This window comes from Vulpes vulpes, chromosome 8 (assembly GCF_048418805.1).
Source record: "Vulpes vulpes isolate BD-2025 chromosome 8, VulVul3, whole genome shotgun sequence".
Taxonomy (NCBI): Eukaryota; Metazoa; Chordata; class Mammalia; order Carnivora; family Canidae; genus Vulpes; species Vulpes vulpes.
In genome coordinates, this window is record NC_132787.1 from 101,581,718 (window position 1) to 101,602,334 (window position 20,617).

At 36.9% G+C, this 20,617-nt stretch overlaps 1 long non-coding RNA gene across 1 annotated transcript in view; it reads left to right on the forward strand.

Moving 5' to 3' along the window:
- LOC112910732 (uncharacterized) overlaps positions 1–12,492 on the forward strand; it is a 550,603-nt gene extending 538,111 nt beyond the window's left edge. The window contains exons 6-8 of the long non-coding RNA XR_003233300.2: positions 4,524–4,700; positions 9,465–9,695; positions 10,847–12,492. This is a non-coding gene — a long non-coding RNA (uncharacterized lncRNA). The remainder of the gene's footprint in view (positions 1–4,523; positions 4,701–9,464; positions 9,696–10,846) is intronic.
- The last annotated feature ends 8,125 nt before the right edge of the window (positions 12,493–20,617 follow it).

Genomic DNA, 20,617 nt, shown 5'->3' on the forward strand with positions numbered 1-20,617 from the left:
ATTTTATCTATTAGAGTCTTTGTGTATTTCTGTTTGTGCTTGTTTCTCCAATAATTAAAAACCTTTGAAAATTGCATGGTTGACTCTTAGCTTTAGTGGACAGGCCATGGGGCTAATGAAAACATATAATATAAACTCAATTTCTGTTTTGAGGGGAAATTTCCAGTGTTTCCTATTACAATACCACAGATGGCTGGGACTGGTATCACAGGGCCAGACCATAGAGCAATTTTGCTTCAAGAAGATATCATTACTTCAACTTGTAAATAGCCTTTTAATACTGGCTTAAAACTTTTATTTTTGTTATACATTTATGCCCTCATGACAGCTAGAACTTTAATTAAGATCTCTAAATTGCTGTAGTTCTTGACAATTGCGCAAGTCTGTTTTTGTTTTGTTTCTCTTTTTTTGCATTTGAAAAACATGACTCCAAATTAAATAAGGAAACCTTATTTAAGTTTTGGGAATTTGAAAGAAACACATTTCCTCTACATAATGTACAAGTAAAAGGGTTCCAGGAGCAACTTTCTTATCTTTGCTTTTACAAGGGTTTGCTTTCTAGTTTCTTTAATGATAAGATGATAGACATATTTATCATGTGAAAAAGCTGCTATTAGCTTAAATTTGTTTGTTTAGCAGTTTTTCCTGACATTTTCCATTACTTCAGCAGATTCATGCTAACATAGCCAAACAATTTACTGTCCAAGTAAATATTCAATGGAACTAAGTAAAGTGGGCCTGGAGATGTGTTTTACTGTGTGACTATATCATTGTCTTGACTCCAACTTGTATGTGTATGACTGATTCTTTGGTCATTAGTGTAATTCCCAGGATTACTATGCAAGACTGGAAGTTATAAACCAATTCACAACAGATGCTCTGCTGCTGCTGCTGTGTTACTGCCTAGTGGCTTCCGGGAAATGATTCTCTCTTCCATGGCTGCTACCTTATAGACAAAAGAGCCATTAAATGGCTTGACTCACTTACTGACATGCTCTATCCTTTCCTCTCTTCATCCATTCTTGAGGTGTTTACTGAATAGCTAAAACTAGAAAATCGATTTTTGGAAAAGAACTGTGAGGAAGGAGGCCTATTCGAACAAACATTAAAATATGTAGTTACATTTATTAAAATGATAGGATATTGATACAAAAAAAGGAAAAAAATCAGTGCAACCAGGAATATGGCTAATGCTGGAACAGAAGGCAGTTTAGTAATAACTCAACCATCGCATAAAAAATTTGCTCAATTAGTAAATACAAATATTCAATAAATGCTGGTGATATAGTGAGCAGTCTTTGGAAAAATAAATATATTTAAAGCCTCACATAACAACACAGGCTAAAACAAATTCATGATGAACTGAAGGGTTAAATATTTTTAAAAATCAAACAATAAACAACTTAGAAAAAGATAGAAATGAATTCATATAAAATCTGGCAAGCATGTGGAAATTTATATGGGGAGAATTTCTTTGCTTTAAAAGTTGGTCGAAGAAAATGAAAGAAAAACAATAAATATGTTTTACTAGGAAAACATTAAAGAGTTCTAGATACTTAAAAAACAAAAGAGTATAGAGTAAATAAAAAGTTTGATGCTCCCACGCAACAAGAGAAAGAGTTAATATTATTTTTAAGAGTTAATATTATTAAGCCTATAAATCTATTAAGAACAATAAATGTCAGGCCACAAAGCCCCAATAAAGTCATTCTTATACAAGTCTTAAAAGAAATTGGAGTGAAAGATGGAAGACTTTGGAATAAGTTTTAGCTACTTATCTGACCTAACCTCTTTAGAGCTGCTCATTGAAGGACTAGACACTTGCAAATGAGCTTTGGATCTTCCCTGTGTTCCAAATAACTACCTTTGAACACCCTGGCTGCTGACTAATCTCTCTAAAGAGAACCAACTCCATTAATAGCAAGATGTAGATTACCTGTGCATATTGTGACATAAGGAAAAGCTGGGAAAAGAAAACTTCTATTGAGCATTTGTGTGAAAGTCTCTTACATCAAGTTATATCAGGAACCACCTGCTCTTCCCTTTTAATGCTCCAGTAACCCAAAAAGACACTAAACAGTGGGACTTCTTGCAGTAGCAATGGATTTCAATGGAATGATGAGCAAAGGATCCTACAGTGTAATTCACAGGAAGAAAAACAAACACATGCAAAAAATATTCAACCACTCTCTATATTTTTTTCTGAAAACCAGATTTTCACCTGCTTAATCAGCAACAGTTTTAATAAAGTAGTGCTGTCATTTTTTGTTGGGAGATTATTTGACAAATATCAAGAACTTTTTTTCATTCTCAAATTAGGTTAAACATATCTATCCTAAGTATATAATCTATCATAGTACAAAAGCTTTTGCACACAGACGCTTAACCTATCATTTTTGTCAATAATGCAGAATGATAGAATTCAGTAGTGCATCTATTGTTTGGAATGTTATACTGTGATTCAAAGTGGTAATAAAGAAAAACAGAAAAATCATCAAAAGATTTGAATAGCAATTTACCAAGAAATGAATAATGCATATATGAAAAGAGGCTCAATCTATGTATTGTTCAATAAATAAAAATGTAGAGTGCTGTTTTTTAAACTATCCTATTTTCAAATATCAAGAAACAGCACAATATCTATTGTTATTAGGGCTGTAAGGAATACGGTACTCCAATGTATTATAGATTACAGTATAAATTGGTACAACATTTTTAGAGAGCAACTCGTCAGTACCAATCAAATAAAAAATTTATAAAACTGTTGACCAGCAAAATTTTCTTTTAAGTTAAGTCTCATGTAGAAAACTTAGTAGAGTTGACAAGGATATTTATTGCAGCCTGGGGATAGCAAATTACTAGAGAGAACTTAAATGTCCATTAGTACATCAATTATGATACAACTACTTGAGGAATATTATACACGTATTAGGTGAAATAAGCTCAGTTTTACCTACTAATGTAGAAAGCTATCCATGATATGCTGATGAGTCAAAAAGTAAATTGCAAGTTGATACATAGAGTATGGATCTATATTTGTGCCATTTGTCTCTGTTTCTCTATCTCACTTTATCTATCTACCTATCATCAGTCATCAATCATCATCTATTTATCCATCCCTATCTGGGAACATGCACTAAGAATCAGGGAGGTTAAGAGGTGAGGGATTTCACATTACAATTATATATGTATATATATAATTTTATATATATATATAAAATCATATAAGAAATATATATATAATCTTATCAAAAATAATAAAAAGAACAATAATCATATTCTGAAGATAAATCTATAATGTAATTATTAAAGCTTATATTGATTTAAGCATGGAGAAGAATAAAAAATCATTAAGTACATATTAAATAGAACCATTCCATATTGTATTAAGGCTGCAACTATTTGAAACTAAGAAAGCTATAAGCGGGACACCTGGGGGCCTCAGCGTTTTAGTGCCGCCTTCAGCCCAGGTTGTGATCCTGGAGTCCCGGGATCGAGTCCCACATCAGGCTCCCTGCATGGAGCCTGCTTCTCCCTCTGCCTGTGTCTCTGCCTCTCTCTCTCTGTCTCTCATGAATAATTAAATAAAATCTTTTTAAAAAACTATAAGCATAAAACATATGCAAAGATTCATACATGAGTACTAAACATGCTTACTTCTGGGACATGAGTATTGGAAATTATGAGTGTTTTTTTTCTTTCTGTACTTCCCAAATATTGTATAATGACCCAGTTACATAAACATTTTATGGTGGTAAAAAGAACTTAAAACAGCGTTTGTAAAGCATTTATTTAATTTGCAGGATGTCTTAGTCTATTTGGGCTGCTGTAACAAAAATATCACTGATTGGGTGGTTTAGAAACAATAGAAATTACTGCTCCTGGTTCTGGAGCCTGGGAGACTGAGGTCAGGGTGCTAGTATAGTCAGGTGAGAGCCCTCTTCTGGATCATAGACTTCTCCTATATCCTCATATGGGGTGGAGACAAGGGATTTCTCTGGAGCTTCTTTTGTAAAGCTCTAATTCTACTCAAGAAGGCTGTAGCCTCATAATTTAAGCACCTTCCAAAGGCCCTATCTCCTACTATCATCACTTTAGGGGTTAGGATTTCAACACATGATTTTTGGGAAGACACAAGCTTACAGGTCCTAGTACCTGAAATGCTTTGATAAGTACTCTAAGAATAGGAGGCAGGACAGATGAATGGCACATTCATAAACCAAATTCACATTTTTTTTTCAAAAGGTTTGTATTGTGTAGTGGTTGGAAGCTTTAACTCTGGAGGCAGGTTATCTGTGATTCATCTTCCAGCTTCTGCACAAAGTGGTTATATAACCTTAAGCAATTTTATTTATTAATTTCTCAATACCTGTTTTCTCATCTGTGTAATGGAAATAATGATGGTACCCACCTCATAAAATTGTTATGAGGATTAAATCAATGTCTATGTATGAACATTTTATGGCTACTATAACATATTACCACAAACTCAGTTGCTTAACACAATATTTATTCTCTCACAGTTCTGGAAGTTAGAAGTCTGAAAACAGGATGGCTGCTTTGAAATCACTCTATGAGCTGGGCAGTGCATCCTCTGGACGCCCTGAAGGCAGTCAGTTTCCTTGTTTTTTCCAGCTTCTAGAACTGCATTCCTGGATTGTTTGGTTCAGGACTCCTTTGAGCATCTTCAGAGCCAGCAGGTTAGCACCTCGTCTCACTCTTCACTGATGTGTCTCTCTGTGTTAGATCTCTCTGTGCCTCCCTCTTATAAGAACACTTGTAACCATGTTTGTGCTCACTTGATAACCTGGGAAATCTCTGTATCTCAGGATCCCTAACTCGATTGTATCTGCCAAGTCCCTTCACCAATAAGGTCACAGCCACAGGTTCCAGGTATTGGGATGTGACTATCTTTAAAGGCCATTATTTGGTCTACTGTAGCATATAGCACTTAGTACAGTGTCTGGCCACAGTATGTTCTAGATAAATGTTAACTATTCCTGTTCCAAAGTCATTTGTGATAATGACATAAAGGCCCACTAAAGCACTAGAGAAGTGAAGTGCACGGTGGTTTAGAAGAGGCAGACATTGCTTCCATCTGAGATTATTACAGGTGATATAATACAGCAGAGAACATTAAGAACAGGTAATATTGGGGTTTGGGGGGAGGCATTTCAGATTTCAGGCACTACATTATTCACCTGTGTTTCCTGCCCCTCCATCGTCTCATGCTCAGAAGATCGAGGACATTACAATCAGTGGAGATGGATTTAATTTCCCTCTCTTATTAACTATAAGACTGAGAATAACTTCTTTCCTATTCAGCTCTCAGCTGACCATGCTGGCAGTGAACAATGGGAAAACAAGACTTGTCACAGGTCAAGCTTGGGTGGCGGCACTTCTTCCTTCCTTTTATTTCTGAGTCCTGCTGTCCTCTCCTTTATGATGGAGATTGAAGTGTCTCCTCTCACAGGCCTCAAGATTAAATAAGATAATGGTTGGGGGGGAGTATTTTGTAAAAGGTAATCTAGTCCACAAATGTTAACTAAAGGGTGTGTTTTTATGTTGTTACTAAGTGTACAGGGACTCCCTTATTCCTAGGGTTAATAAGATACATAAACAGCATGGGTTGTCCTTAAGAGCATAATGCAATCGAAGGTTCACTCTTTAGAAAGATCCAGAATGCAGGTAAGAATGCAGGTAAGAAGATGAACTGTTTGTGAAGGACAACTATAAACTCTTCACTGAGACAATGGTCCTGGCCAGATGGCAGTTTTGGGTGAATTAGATAAAGTTCTATCTTAAATTGATCTACAGGCTAATTCAACAAAATTCTATGTGAGAATAAAATCATCACATTGACTCTTTCTTTGTTCTGTTTCCTTATTTTCTTTCATGTCTCAACACTACAGGATTTTGATCTAAGCCCATTCCCCTTTCTCAACAAATTGTTCAGATTTCCTTTTAGTTCTTTTCTTTTGACAACTCTCTCATCCAAGACCTAAATGATTCACATCAGCAACCTTCTTTGAAACCAAATGGCTTTCTTGTCTCAGTGGGTGGTTCCGGCACCCTAAGTCTCCCAGGAAGTCTCACTGAAATTATTAGAAATCAAATTCTGGGTTGCATACACCATTGGCTTGGCTGAGTAAAGTACTTATTTTACCCTTGTGGGTCTTAGAAGAGCAATATCTTCAATTATAAACTATGGGTTGAACTTATTTTATTAAGAAGACATTCTCTAATTCTCTTTGTGTAGAAATTAACTTTTCAGCTTACCTAGATGTGGTTAATGAGACGCAATGTGTAATGAATGGTGAAGGGTAGTCATTAACTTACTCTGAAATGTTGCAAGAGCCAAAATCAATCTTTATTTCTACCTTGAAGATAGGAGTTCTATATTTTCCTTTCTTCCTTTTTGGCACTAACTAATGGGAAAAAGCATCTTGTCTCATGTTAGGCTTCGATGATGGCATTCCCCTTTCATTGGTAGGAAAGAAATTGATGCTAGTGGTGGTGCATTGGTCAGAAGTGGCAGTCCCTTTGGGTTTCCTACATGAAGCCATATCCCCCAAGAGTGGGCAAAAGAATATCGATAGTCCACAGAAAAATAAACAGGGTTCAGAGTGTCTAGAACTTAATATCTCTCTGATCACATGTCTTGATGTCTGTGTCCTTTAATCCAGAAAAATCATGGAAAGGACAAGATTTGGTTCTTTACTAGGCTCAAGGTGCTATGAGCAGAAGAAAGAAATTAAGCTAATCTACTAGACCCAAGCATTGGAGACAAGCTGTGATCACACCTTGCAAGTTTTTATGTATCTTCACACAAATTCTAAAAACTATATTATCATTCATCTACTTAAAGCATAAAACAATAGACGGTGATAGACAGTAACTAATATAATTTGATGCAATGAATACATTTTTGTAAAATATATAATATTGAGATACTATATAGCATAAAGATATTAATGTTAGTCAAGCCGTTTATAGTGTGAAAACATTTCCAGGTACAGCATAATTTGGTCCTCACAACGATCCATGATGAAGGCAGTACAGTGCGTAACATCCCCATCCTACAGATGAGACCACTTAGAGAAAGAATCAGTCGATCCTTCACCATCCTTCACACAATGAAGGTAGCAGAACAGGGTTTGAGTTTAGGACCAACCTAACAACCTATTCTTATAGGAACAGCTGCCCCATGAAAGAAAACAAGTCATGGCTAATTTTCATCCTCCACAGCATTGTAGCCTGGCTTGTTACTCTCATTACTAACCACTTCTCTAAGCTGCAGGCAATGTTGTGGAAAGAATAAAAAGTCACAATGCCAGATAAGATTTGTAATGTGTGTAAGTTTCATAAAGCAAAGGGAAGCCTGGGCATGTAGTACACAGCTGATGATGAAATGGGACACTTACTGAGATGAATGCCTTTTTAAATACAACAGTTGTATTTAGTACAGTTGTAGTCGGTGTGTATGTGTCATATGTGTGTATGTATATGTCTGTCCTTATGTGTCTGTGTATATTGCAGTGTAAAAAATATGATCCTGAGGATAGCAAGCCCCCAAGCCTCATTAAATGCAAGGTTCTGAAATATACTGATGTGCTATTGAACACAAAATATTCATGTATCTCTGATGGAAAGTATCGTTCCTTAGAGTGTGTTGAATGAATATGATGCTATAAATCCAGGGCCCCCCACGTAAGATTTTTTTTCCAGTGGGTTAGTAGACAGGAGGGGAATCTGGCCCATTGTGATTTTATTTGCTTTTGGAAATGGGGGGGAAATGTCTCCACTGCTCAAAGCTCCTGGGCATACAAACAAACCAACAAAAAGAATTGTAGCATTAGCAGTCCATGCAGCAAACTCACAGTTAGGTTAATAAATTGTAAATTCTTGCAGTGGCCAAAGAAGAGCACATTTGGTTAGGAAGGTGGGAGGTGGGTTGTTACGGGCCGGGAGGGTGATAAAGGGGCCAGTGTGGGCTTATGAGCTCACTCTGTGTGGATTCAGAGACTGTAGCTGTGTTTTTCCCCAGTGGCACTGCCAGCTGCAATTCTTAATGAGTTATTACATCCCGGGCCGAGCAGGCAACAAGGCACATTTAGGAAGTATTTTAAGGAACAATTCACCACCTTGCAGAGTTTACATTCTGAAGAGGTTAGAAATGAGCCCGTGAGACCTTTCTTGAGAGGAGGTGACAATAGAGAGACTTCTGGGAAAAGCCAAAGTGATTTTTATCAGCAATCTAAGAGCTAAAAGCTTACCAAAATGCAGAGAGCAGACACCAGAGTCCTTCCTTCCGACAGAAAGACTCCAGGACAATGGATAAGGGAGTATGTCCAAACGGAGCAGAACTCGGTGGATGGGACTCACGTTGTATGACAGGTGACTGTTAATTGTAACATTTTTCACACTGACAGCAGAAGATGCTCCTTAGAGGTGCACATCAGTAAAAAATGATCATGTAAAGGTAAAGAAACAGTCTCTGGCTTTTGAGGCATCAGTGTCTTCACTTCAGGAACAGATGTTGTACCTCTGCCTTAGCTGGAGGATGGAGAGGGGAAGCAGCATTTTCTGAGCACCTACTGAGTACAAGTGCTGTGACCTGTTCCTTCCATGGGTCTTATCCATTTCACCCTCTCGAGAGTCTTGAAAGGTGAATACTTTATGCCCACATTTAAGCAAGAAATTGACGCAGAGGTCATTGAAGTGATCCAGATCTCCGCAACACCTCTGGGATCCTTCGACCTCGCCATAATTCTGGCATTTATATACTTTCTTCAAAGTGTTTTGGTTTTGGCTTTTTTCTCTGCTGCCTCCCTGTTCAACTCCTGCAGTCTCAATACCCACCATTTGCTTCGACGTGGATGGAACTGGAGGGTATTATGCTGAGTGAAATAAGTCAATCGGAGAAGGACAAACATTATATGGTCTCATTGATTTGGGGAATATAAAAATTAATGAAAGGGAATAAAGGTAAAGGAGAGAAAATGAGTGAAGATACCAGTGAGGGTGAAAAAACATGAGAGACACCTAACTTTGGGAAACGAACAAGGGGTAGTGGAAACGGAGGTGGGCAGGGGGTTGGGGTGACTTGGTGATGGGCACTGAGGGGGGCACTTGGCAGGATGAGCACTGGGTATTATGCTATATGTTGGCAAATTGAACCCCAATAAAAAAAAAAAAAACTCCTGCAGTCATTGTCTAGCTACTAGGGAAGCCAACTTCTTATGTCTCCAGGAAGTGATGAGCGGGGAGGAGCTCAAGAGTGGACCCATCTCCCATTGGCACCTGTCCTCAAGCTCCATTGGCACTCTCCAGTGGCTGTTCCTTCCTCCTCTTCCTTTTACCCCTCAATGCTGATAGCAGCTCCATTAACTGGCGGAAGCAGGCAATGATGTGTCACTTGAAGATACAAAGTAGGAAAACATCACCTTTCTCTCTCCTTGCAGAAACAATGCTAATGATTTTTTGGTGTGAGATGCAGCAAGTTCAAAGTTCCTCCAAGGGTACGTCACATCACAAATTTACTGAATACCTGTAGGTTGCCACGGATGGTGCTGGAAGCTTGATAGCTACCTGCGTGTGGTGTGGGAGGAATACACGGTAGCAAGATCTCAAATGCACTTGATAGACTTTGTAGCTCTCGGGAATGAAAGAAACACACGCTCACAAAATAAAAGGTAAGTATAACTACCGTAGTGTAAAAAAAAAAAAAAATAAAGTGCCAACACTAGGCAAAGCAAAGAAAAATCAATGTTGATCCTGGACAGATGAAGAGGCTGAGCCTTAACATATGAAAAAACAATTCTAGCTGGCTTTCCTGTGTAGTGCAACTGGCCAGCTTGGCAAACCAAAAGCCTTTCTCCTGCTTGTTTGTAGGATAATTTTTAAACTGGGGTAAATTTTAAACTGCATGAGTGTTTTTCATATTCTTTGATGTATGAAATTAACATATGAAACATATTTATTCTTTGATATATGAAATGAATAAATAAAATTTATATTATGTTCCTGATTTGCTTTCCCTTTACCATTTTCCCGTACTTTTTCATCTAAAAAAAACAATGACAAAAAAGCTTTTAAATGACAATGACTTTCAAGATTTTGTCTTGAAAAGTTGAGATAGGTTAGTGGCTGATCAGAACACAAAAGAGATTCCCTGAGTCTCACGGGGTTTTGGAATAAGCTCAATGAAATGTGCAAATACAATGGCTGCCCATTGGTGCCACATGTTTGGAAGATACCAAAGGTTTGGGGACAAGATGTTCTGGAACACATGCTGGATGATACCATAAAGTATTTCCTGTGGGTTCTTCATAAGGCAGGCTTCCAGGGCATGGTGTCGCCCTGAAGACACTAAAGCAATCTACCTGAGTCCAAATTCTTTTTTTTTTTTTTTTAAGCATCATCCTTTATACAAACCCTAATTTCCTTCTTGTGCTTCTATCCAGGATGATAATTAAAATATCTTGCAACTTTTTCCTATGGCCTTTAATTCAGCAAGCATTTATGTAGTACCTGTTGTTAACTAGACCCAAGTAGGTGCTTAGCACTTCCCCCAATAACTTTGTTGTTGTTGTTATATACATCAGAAGCCTTCCCTTCTCCCCTAACTACTTCTTTTTTGCAAGTAACTTAGATTCCCTAGGCTCCAGTGATCTCACCTTAAATGACAATGATAACTATAGAAACCACTTAACACAATTTTTGTGAAGTATGATGCCTTAATGTCTGTTAGGTCCTCAGAAGAGTTCCTGATATATGTTCAATATTTTATGAAGAAAAACTCTTTTTTTTTTTAAAGAATTTTATTTTATTTTATTTATGATAGTCACAGAGAGAGAGAGAGGCAGAGACACAGGCAGAGGGAGGAGAAGCAAGCTCCATGCACCGGGAGCCCGACGTGGGATTCGATTCCGGGTCTCCAGGATCGCGCCCTGGGCCAAAGGAAGGCGCCAAACCGCTGCGCTACCCAGGGATCCCAAGAAAAACTCTTATAGTTGTTATTATCACTTCATCCTTGGGGTAGGGGCACTGGCTTTGGGCTTTTGCAAAGGAGTGGGGTTTAGATTTTTCCAAATGATGCCCTGGTGGCAAGCACCATGGGAGGATTGCACAAAGAGTGCTCGAATAGAGAATTAGATTGGGAGAACACTTATAATAAAAGATGATAAGAGAAATTGCATCAAGTACCCGAAATATACAGCTAGGCTAGGAGATCTGCATATACTTCGGCCTCTAATGCTGTTTGCATGACCTTCAACGAATTAGTCCCCTAGCCAGTTCCTTGTACTCCAGTTGTCAAGTGAGATGCTTGACTTGATCATTGATCAACACATTTTTTGAGTATTAGAAGAATCCTCTTAAAATAAAAACATTTCTTACAATCCTTGATATCCGTGGAAATGCTTCACCCAACTGTAGCAGCTCCTAGAAACCTCCATAGGAACACAGCTTGGAAAGCTTTAGATAAAAAGGTATCTGTTTATTATGTTAAACACAAAGCTGTATGAGTGCATAGCATCATGTAGATTATTGACACGGCTCTGTGAGTTTGTGGTTGATTTCTGTAGTCTCCAGGGATCTAACGTTAACAGCTGAGGTGATTCTAGTTCCTATAGAGGATTGGCAAGGGTTATATGACTGATATGGGAGTGACCTTAAGAGGTGCCACACAGTGACTTGAATAACCCCAACCTTTCAAATCTACAGTGAGCCACCGTAACCTATTATGCAGAATAGATTCCACAGAAAGACCTATAGCCTTGTATGAGCTCAAGCCTATTGCAAAAAAGATATTGTTGATTAATGAATGCTTTTTAATAAATCTCTAAAACTATCCTATAGAATGTGCCCTATATATTATATAAAATATAGAGGACATATATACTATTGTTTTATATATATCCTATATATTCTATATACACTTATGTGTATATGTATGTTTGTATATATATGTTTGTGTGTGTATAGATGTGTGTGTACATAGAGGTGTGCACTTATGTATCTCCTATCAGTTTTGTTTCTCTGGAGAACCCTAATACAGCACTTTAATGTTTTGTAAATGATATATTTCTACACTTCTTCTGGCTACCTTTAAATTTTTATCACATAAAAGTGTATGTAATTATTAATGAAAAATGTGAATGTATTTTTATTTGTCTAATCTCCCTTGAATCCTGTACCTGCATTTCCCATTGAAAATATGTGATAAAAGGGGTGCCTTGTGACTTAGTTGGTTAAGTGTCCAACTCTTAGATCTTGAGCTCAGCTCTTGATCTCAGGGTTGAGGGTTCAAGACTTATTTCAGGCCCAGCATGGAATCTACTTAAAATTTTAAAAAGTAAAAATAAATAAATAAATAAATAAATAAATAAATAAATATGTATGAAAATGTATTTTTAGTGTTATTAAATTTTTACCATCTTGTGTTAATACTTATATTTAAAATAAATTATATTAGTGCTTCCTCATTAATATACTGTTTCTCTATTCAGTGTCTGCCCCCTTCTTTTTGACTCTCCTCTCCCCCATTTTGTGGTGGAATATTTTTAAGAACATTTTCTAGATGTAGTGTTACTTTAATGATAAATTTTCTTAGTCATTGAATGTCCAATAATATCTTTATTTTGTCTCAAATTTAACTCACAATTAGGTAAAAACATAATTTTAGATTCAAAATCCTTTTTTTTTTTCCCATGAAGAAATTGCTTTTTTTGTCTTCTAGCATCCAGTGTTGCTCATGAAAAGGCCATATCATTTGTATTCACATATGTCTGCTGGGTATTAGGAATTGATATTTATTTCTTGTTCTTAATATCACATGTATACTATAAAATATGAAGCTGGTTTTCTTTTCATCCTTTTTTACATTCAGTAGGTCCTTTCAGTCTGAAAAGTGAGGTCTTTTGATAGTTCAGGGAAATTTTTTTCTGCATTCAAATATTATTCTCTGAGAACTTCTTTTTCCTTTCTTTTCTTTCCCTTTTTTTGGGGGGGGAGTATTTTCTATTTCTGGAACTTCTACTGGCAAATTTTGGAACTTCTGCATCATTATTATGTTCTGAACTTTCCATTTATAATTTCCATTTACCTTATGAAGTTATATATAAGGACAATCTTTCATTGTTTCATATTTCTGATCAATAATATGATTCTAAATATTGCATTTTGCCATTATGTGCATATTTATTTATTTTAATATGTAATCATAATTTCCAAGGACTTTCATTAGTTGGTTCTTTTTCATATCAACCTAGTCTTGTTTATAATGAAAATATCTCATTCTCCCTAAAAATAAAGCTTTATTAAGGCCATATTATTTTTTCTCTAATAAATATTAAAAGCTTTAGTTTTCTCTTTGTTGAATTTAGTATATTTCTTTCATAATATCATTCTTTCCTAAATATTTTGTGATTATTGATTTGTTGCTTGCCATTTTATCTGAGATTTCCTTCTGGCCTTTGGGAGGATCTTCTTTCTGATTATTGTATTCAAGCTTCAATGATTACAGACTATCCTGAAGAATATGGCTCTGGTTTCTTTTCACCTAGATTTGGTGATGACTCACTTTTGAAAGTCAATAGCTGCCTGGGACACTGTCTTTACAGCCTATACAGAGGTAGTGGCCCCTGTGTCCAAATGCACTGTCCTTGTCTGAGTTTAAAAGTCGAACATAAATATGCTATGGGAAAGAGGTGAGAACCCAACTGTTCAAAAACCGCTGCCTAATTAATCACTTTTGGAAATGCCGAGGAACCCTGCACATACCACTGTGTCTTGGCTTGATGTTTCCTGAGCTGTTCCTGCAGCAGCAGAATTGGACCGTGGTTTCCTCTAGGTTTGTTTTGTTTTAACCATATATATTTAATACTTTTACTACATTAACATATATTCCAGGATGTGTTAACATTTTCTTTCTCTAATGGCACTCTTGTTTTCCAACACATTTTTTTAACTTTTAATTTTAGAATAATTTATTTCCAGCTTATAATATAGCTGAAAGAATATACAAAGAACTCCTATTCCGCTTACATTTTTTTCAGATTCACTTCCTTTTCTCTGTGTCTTTCATAATTTTTTTCTAAAACATTGGCATATAGATTGAATACATCTTTATTGTCTTTCTTATTTTATTACCTCAGTGTTTTATGTCTTGGTATTTTCTGAGAACCAGGGTATTCTTTTATGTAAAAACAATAAAGTTATAAAATTCAAAAAAATTAACAGTGATACAAAATTTTTATTTAATCTATAGTCCACATTCCAATTAAAAAAAATATTTTCCACTAAAGTCCTTTATAGCGCCCCCTATGCATTGTAGTATTTGGGTGGAATCACACAAAAAGTGCATTTACTAATCATATTTATTTAGTGTTCTTTAATCTGGAATAGTTTCCTTAGCCTTTCTTTGCTTTTATCACATTGATGTCTTTCTAATATTTTTTAAAGAGTGAGTTTTCTTTTTTAAAAAAGATTTTATTTATTTATTCATGAGAGAGACAGAGAGAGGCAGAGACATAGGTAGAGGGAGAAGCAGGCTCCATGTGGGAAACCTGATGTGGGACTCGATCCCAGGACCCTGGGATCATGACCTGAGCCAAAGACAGATGCTCAACCACTGAGCCACTCAGGAATCCCAAACATCGACATGTTTTAAGACAACAGACAACATGGCAGTTATTTAGTAGATTGTTTCACACTCTGGGTTGTCCAATACTTTTTGATTCATTTGGAATTTCCAGCACCTTTGGTGAAAATATTACATAAGTGATATTGTCCTTCTCAGAGAATCACAGGCACCTAACATTTTGCCCCTTCCTGGTAATAGGTGTTCTTTGTTTTCTTCAGTGTAGAGTTACAATTTTTTTTTCATTTTGTACAGTAATTTCCAGAAAGCTATATTGAGACTATATATAAACATCAAAATCATCCATAAATTTAGCATTTATTGATGATTCATTCCTGCTTCACTTTTACTATGATGGTTGAAAAATAGTTTCTAATTTCATAATTCTTGCATATTTATTAATTGATATTCTGACTATAAAAAAGAGATCTTTTTCTTTTCATCTATCTACCATGTAACATCATCTTTTTATTTTTATTTCTTCTTTGATTTTTATTTTATTCAATAAGTTATACTGTGTTACTGTTTTATTTTGATGCTAAAATTTTCCCAGAACCAACCGAGTGAGCTGCTTGAACATGACTTCCATGTCTTCATGCATCCTCATCTCCTATATTTCTTTTTTGGAGCATTCTTTTGCTTTCCAGTGAAACAAGATATTCCAGGTTCATCCACTGTTTTCTGTTTCCCAAACTTAGAGAGGGCCATTTTTTCAAAGACCCAGGTCCTCTTAGTGGAGAATGGTAATTAGAAACCACAATCTGAGCAGTTGTGTCTTCATTAGTGGGAGTGTTGTTGATCTATCCCTTTTGATGGACAGAGGTAGAATTCCCTCCAATTCTAATTCAAACCCAACCCTTCTTCCATGTTTTCCCACATTCCACATTTATTTTCCTCCTTCTATCATGAAAATCTTGATTTTCAACACTAGCAATGTATTCATTCTTCGGTCATCCAGTACACTGTTAACAATTTCTAAATTGCTGTGCTCATACCAGCATGAATATGCTTTACACATACTTGGTAACATGGCTACTAACAAGATTTCAGGATTTGTTTGCTGTTTTGTACTTTTACTTTTGACTGAGTCTGTATAACCAAAGTACTGAGTTCTGAAGTTTCTTGACTTAGTTCCTTCTGCCTCCAGAGTATGATTATATTACTCACTTGAAATATAATGGAGGCCATCTGAGTGATTCTGCATTTAGTTTTAGAATTTGTTTTTAATTCTTATTGATTTATTTTGAATAATGTAAACATTTGCATGGCTCCAAAGGTAAAAACAAAATATGGCAAGAATTGTGTTAGTGAAGAAGTGTCAAGTGCTGTTTATTTGTCCTTATTAATCCGATATGGAATTGGGGGAGAGGTGCATATGTGGACAGATTTGAAATAGGTACCATCAATATCCTGGGGTTATCCAGCCTTGTTTCCTTTTTTTTTTTTTTTTTTTTTTTTGCCATTTTAATTTAAGAAGAAAATAATCTGATGAGATTCGGGCCTGAAAAATCAAATGCATGTCCTGGTTTTGTCAACCTAATCCCATTTCTAAAGCTATTTAGTTTACCCACTGCAGCTAGTTTCTGGATGAACTTACATATTCTGTTTGGCTCCTCAGCCAAATGGTGAAACCAATATGTTTTCTTGTTTCATTCCATCAGCCAATGTCCCTGCTTTCCTTCAATCACAGACTTGGCAAAACTTCAGAATAGTTTTGGCAAAAGTTTTTCTGACATGACTTGACAAGTTGGAGGGCACAATGCAATGAAGTGCATTGTCATTTTGCCTCCACAACTTCCAAAAAACACCCAGAACTCCAAGTCTTAGGCAGTTCACCTAGTATGGAGGTAGATGTGTCAGAAAAGTCTTCTGTGGGAAGGTGTCTGATAAGTAGGTGTTAACCAAGTGAAAAGAATGGAAAAAAAAGTCCAAGGCAATGGAAACCAGGTAAGAAATGTTATGTGTGGATGACAATGCAGTAAGTTAAAGGCCCAAGGAATTATATGAGTGCTAGAACACAACATAGAGAGGGCAAAAGGAAGTAAGATATGGTGGGAGGACAAAGCCAGAACACAGGGCCTTCTATATGCCTATCCTTTATCTCACTGGTGCTATCACTTGTAAGGAAATCAACTCTTTAATTAAATAAACAGCATATTCCAAGGGGAGGTCTCAGGGTCACTGATGTAGATGACAGCATTCCTTTATCCTGATACCTCCAAGAGAATTTTATGTTTTATCTATTAAGGAGGTGATTCTCTTACATGAATCTGTTGCCTTTCTTCCCCATATCCTCACATCATTCTTGGCTTTCTTTCCCTGAATAGTCATCTAGTTTGGTATTCTCTACTGATGTGGACAGTTTTCACATTATCAAATTGTCAAATCTAAAATGGCTTTCCTTCCCTAGTTGCATAAAAGAGCTATAAGGTAGTGGTCAGGCCAGTCAAAATATAAGGTTGTGGGTGTGTTTGGGGCTCCAAGAGATTTCTGAAATAACCTTTGTGGATTTGGTTAGGAGAAATTTAGTGCAAAGCATCTCTTTATATGGGATGTCTTATTCTTACAAACTGTTTAGAGATATGAAAGGAGACAGAGACAGAGAGAGAGAGAGAGAGAAAGGCAGAGAGAAAGATGGATAGAGAACATTCTATGTAATCATGTGCAGTATATTAACTCCCTTTCCATGCTTATGAAATTCCCAGAATTTGAGACAAAACTTGCCTCTCACTAACCACTTATGGATAGTTTCCTTCCCAGCTTTTTTTTTTTTTAGCTTTATTTGTAACCATGATACAAAACCCAGACTATGCCAAACAGGATTGACTGATCCAGATTTTGAAATGCCAACTATAGATGTGCAGAACTAGACAACAGGAAGAATCTCTGTCTCAGTGAGGAGGGGGCAGCAGCCATGCTAAGGTTTCTAGGGATGGTAATGCCTATGATTCTAGCAGGATCTGCCCAGAGTCCAGAGGTTGGGTGAGGACCTGGGAGGAGATTGCCAATGCAAGCTATTTCACATTTGCCCAGCTGCACAGACAGTAGTTATTTCCAGTGGACCAGTTCTGTGACATGATTTTGGGTATTGGCCTTGACTATTTACCCCAAAATATGGCTTTTAACCTTCCCAGAGAGCTGTTTAAAACCTTTGTTATGAATAAATTTGCTCTATTTCATTTCTGTTGCTTGCAACTCAGAACCCTGATGAATATACTGGATTAGTCGCTTCATCTCTTTGGGACTCAAGTCCCCATTCTGTGAAATTGGCTGATTAGTCTCTATGTTTTGATAAGCTGGTCTAGCATTGTAAGAGGACCTATCAAGAGCATAAAAATATTTTTATGCTCAAAATTAAAGAAAGGAGAATAAGAGTTCTTTGAAGTAGAGATAACAAACCACAGAATGGCTCATTGAGACTTCTCAGAAGTGATGTCACACTCATTAGTTATTTTCTGGTACTAAAATGATGAATACCCTATCAGTGAACTTCTTACCCCATACAGTGAATTCCTGCTTATGTTAGAAGTGTGCTTATCACAGAAGGAAGAACATTTATGTTTTGAAGAAGTATTAGAATCTAAGTTCTTTAAAGTAGTTTTAGTTTTTAAAGGGGTTTGTAATTTACCATTGTGGACAAAATCACACTTTCCATGGGAATTGCAATATTCAGGCTGAGAGATAATGAAAGAAGCAAGATGCTGTCTGGGAAGAAAAAGTGCTCCAGGGGAAAAAGGACGGATAGTCAGAACATATAAACTGAGCATTCAATTATTTTCTAGGGGAGGGAGAATTGAGTTTCTTTCTTTTTTTTTTTTTAAGAACAAAATAAAGGCTTTTATAAGACCATCAGTTTCTTTTTTGGAAAATATTTCAAAGTATTTGACATTCACAGACCTTTATGGGCAATGTGAGAGATTTCTCAGGTTACCAGAACATAAATATATTTCAGACAGTTACCAGTGAAGATAATTGATCTGTCTTCAGCTCGGACATAGATTTTATAATGGGCAGAACATGTAGTTGTTTTGAAAACATGCAAATTTAGGAGAAACAAATTAGTGTGTGCAGATTTCACCAATAAAAACTCTTTGAAGGCTGGGAGAAGCTGAATGTTCTTTCCCTAACGTGAAATTTGAAAGGTTAATTCCCCTCAGGTGATTTTAGGATGTTTCACCACAAGATTGTAACAAAACAAAAAGGCAGAAGTACACTTTCCTGATCACCTGGAAAATCACTCTGACACTTTTATGATGAGTTGATTTAATGTTAAAACATCCCAATTCTCTCTTACTAGCCTGAAAATATTGATGAGAAATGAGTACATTTCCCATCCACTCACCTTAAACATTCAGCAGAATGACGAATACACATGAACTTTCTGATATTGTGACTGACGGGCCCTTCTTTAGACATGTTGGTCTGGAAAGTGTTTCATCTCTGGTTGAAAGCCCCTCAAAGCCAAGGACTATGCATTTTACCTCTTGCTAATAGTGAATACCAGAGATCTTTGGGAGCTCTTTGAAAACATTTGCATTTCAAAGTCTACAAACAGGAGCATTCATAAAGAGTTATATGGATGTGGAAATCTATGCACCAACTTTTGGTATCCAGCACATTTTTAAAAAAATTCTTTCATTTATTCATATGTTACATTCCACTGAAATGTATTGAGCACCCAAAGACACTGGGCATTGCACTAGGATCTGAGATACAGTGGTGAGTAAACAGATCTGGTTTCTGATCTAAGATCTAGTGATGGACTTAGACAGATAAAAAATTATATTAAAACCAGTAAAATCAGGACTGTGCTAGGTGCTGTAAAAGCACATAAAATTAAAATAGCAGAGAGTGTTAAAAACATGTTCTGTGTCCTAGTCAGCCTTGTATGCCTAAGGACAATCTGAATGGCAAATAATTCTCATTAAAGGTCCATTTAATTATTTTCAACCTCTCACCAAGATCTGCTATTGGTATTTACAACAGGGAGCTTCACCTGGTTCCAGCGATCAGGGATAACTTTCCTGAGGACTAACTTCTGAACTTGGAGCTGAAGAATGAATCTGCAAGAATCTGGTAAATTGCAGAAGGACAGGTACTTGAGGCACCAGCCAGACTTGTGCAAATATGCAGCCTCCTGACTTGTGGCAGCAGGATCCTGGTCACAAGCAGCTTTAACTTTTTGCTCTCTGCCCACCATCTCCTCCCAAGATCCGAAGATACACACACTCAACACTGGCCATATCCAGCCCTTCAGTATTAATGTCCAGAGAACAAAATAGAAACAGTGCCCAGGCAAATGGAGAGCAAATTAAAAGGATTCCATTCACAGCATTCACGGAGGAGAGATAGCTCAGAAAAAGCTGCCCATTCAGTAATAAATAACAAGCAGACATGATTACTCTAGAAGAATGTACCAAACACATGTGTGCCCACAAGAAGGGAACACCAAATCCATAATAAAAATGAAAACCAATGCCCCCCAAGGGGATATTGAAAGAAATAGAATATGAACGAGATACTCCCCTGCATCCTCAAAGAAATGAAAGTGAATATGATTTAAAAGTGATGAGTGGAGGGACACCTGGGTGGCTCAGTGGCTCTCAGGGTGTGATCCCATAGGGAACCTGCTTCTCCCTCTGCCTAGGTCTCTGCCTCTCTGTGTGCCTCTTATGAATAAATAAATATTTAAAAAAAAGATGACTGGAGAATGAAGAATGTTGGATTCTGAGATGTGCCATCCAGTTCTCCGCCAGTAGGGACTTGATCCTGGAGCTGGTAAGAGGGAGCTAACAGGGAGAACTGGGAGCCTGGGGTGGCCTCAGCCCCAGGGCCACTTAGCCCTAATTGAAGCCTCCCCACAGTGGCCAACAGCCACTGAACAACCCAGCTAGAGGTGTAAAGGCCAGGCTATTTTGCCTCACAGAGGACACCAGTAATGAGTCTTTGTAGCTTCAGAGCTGCCCTTGAGAT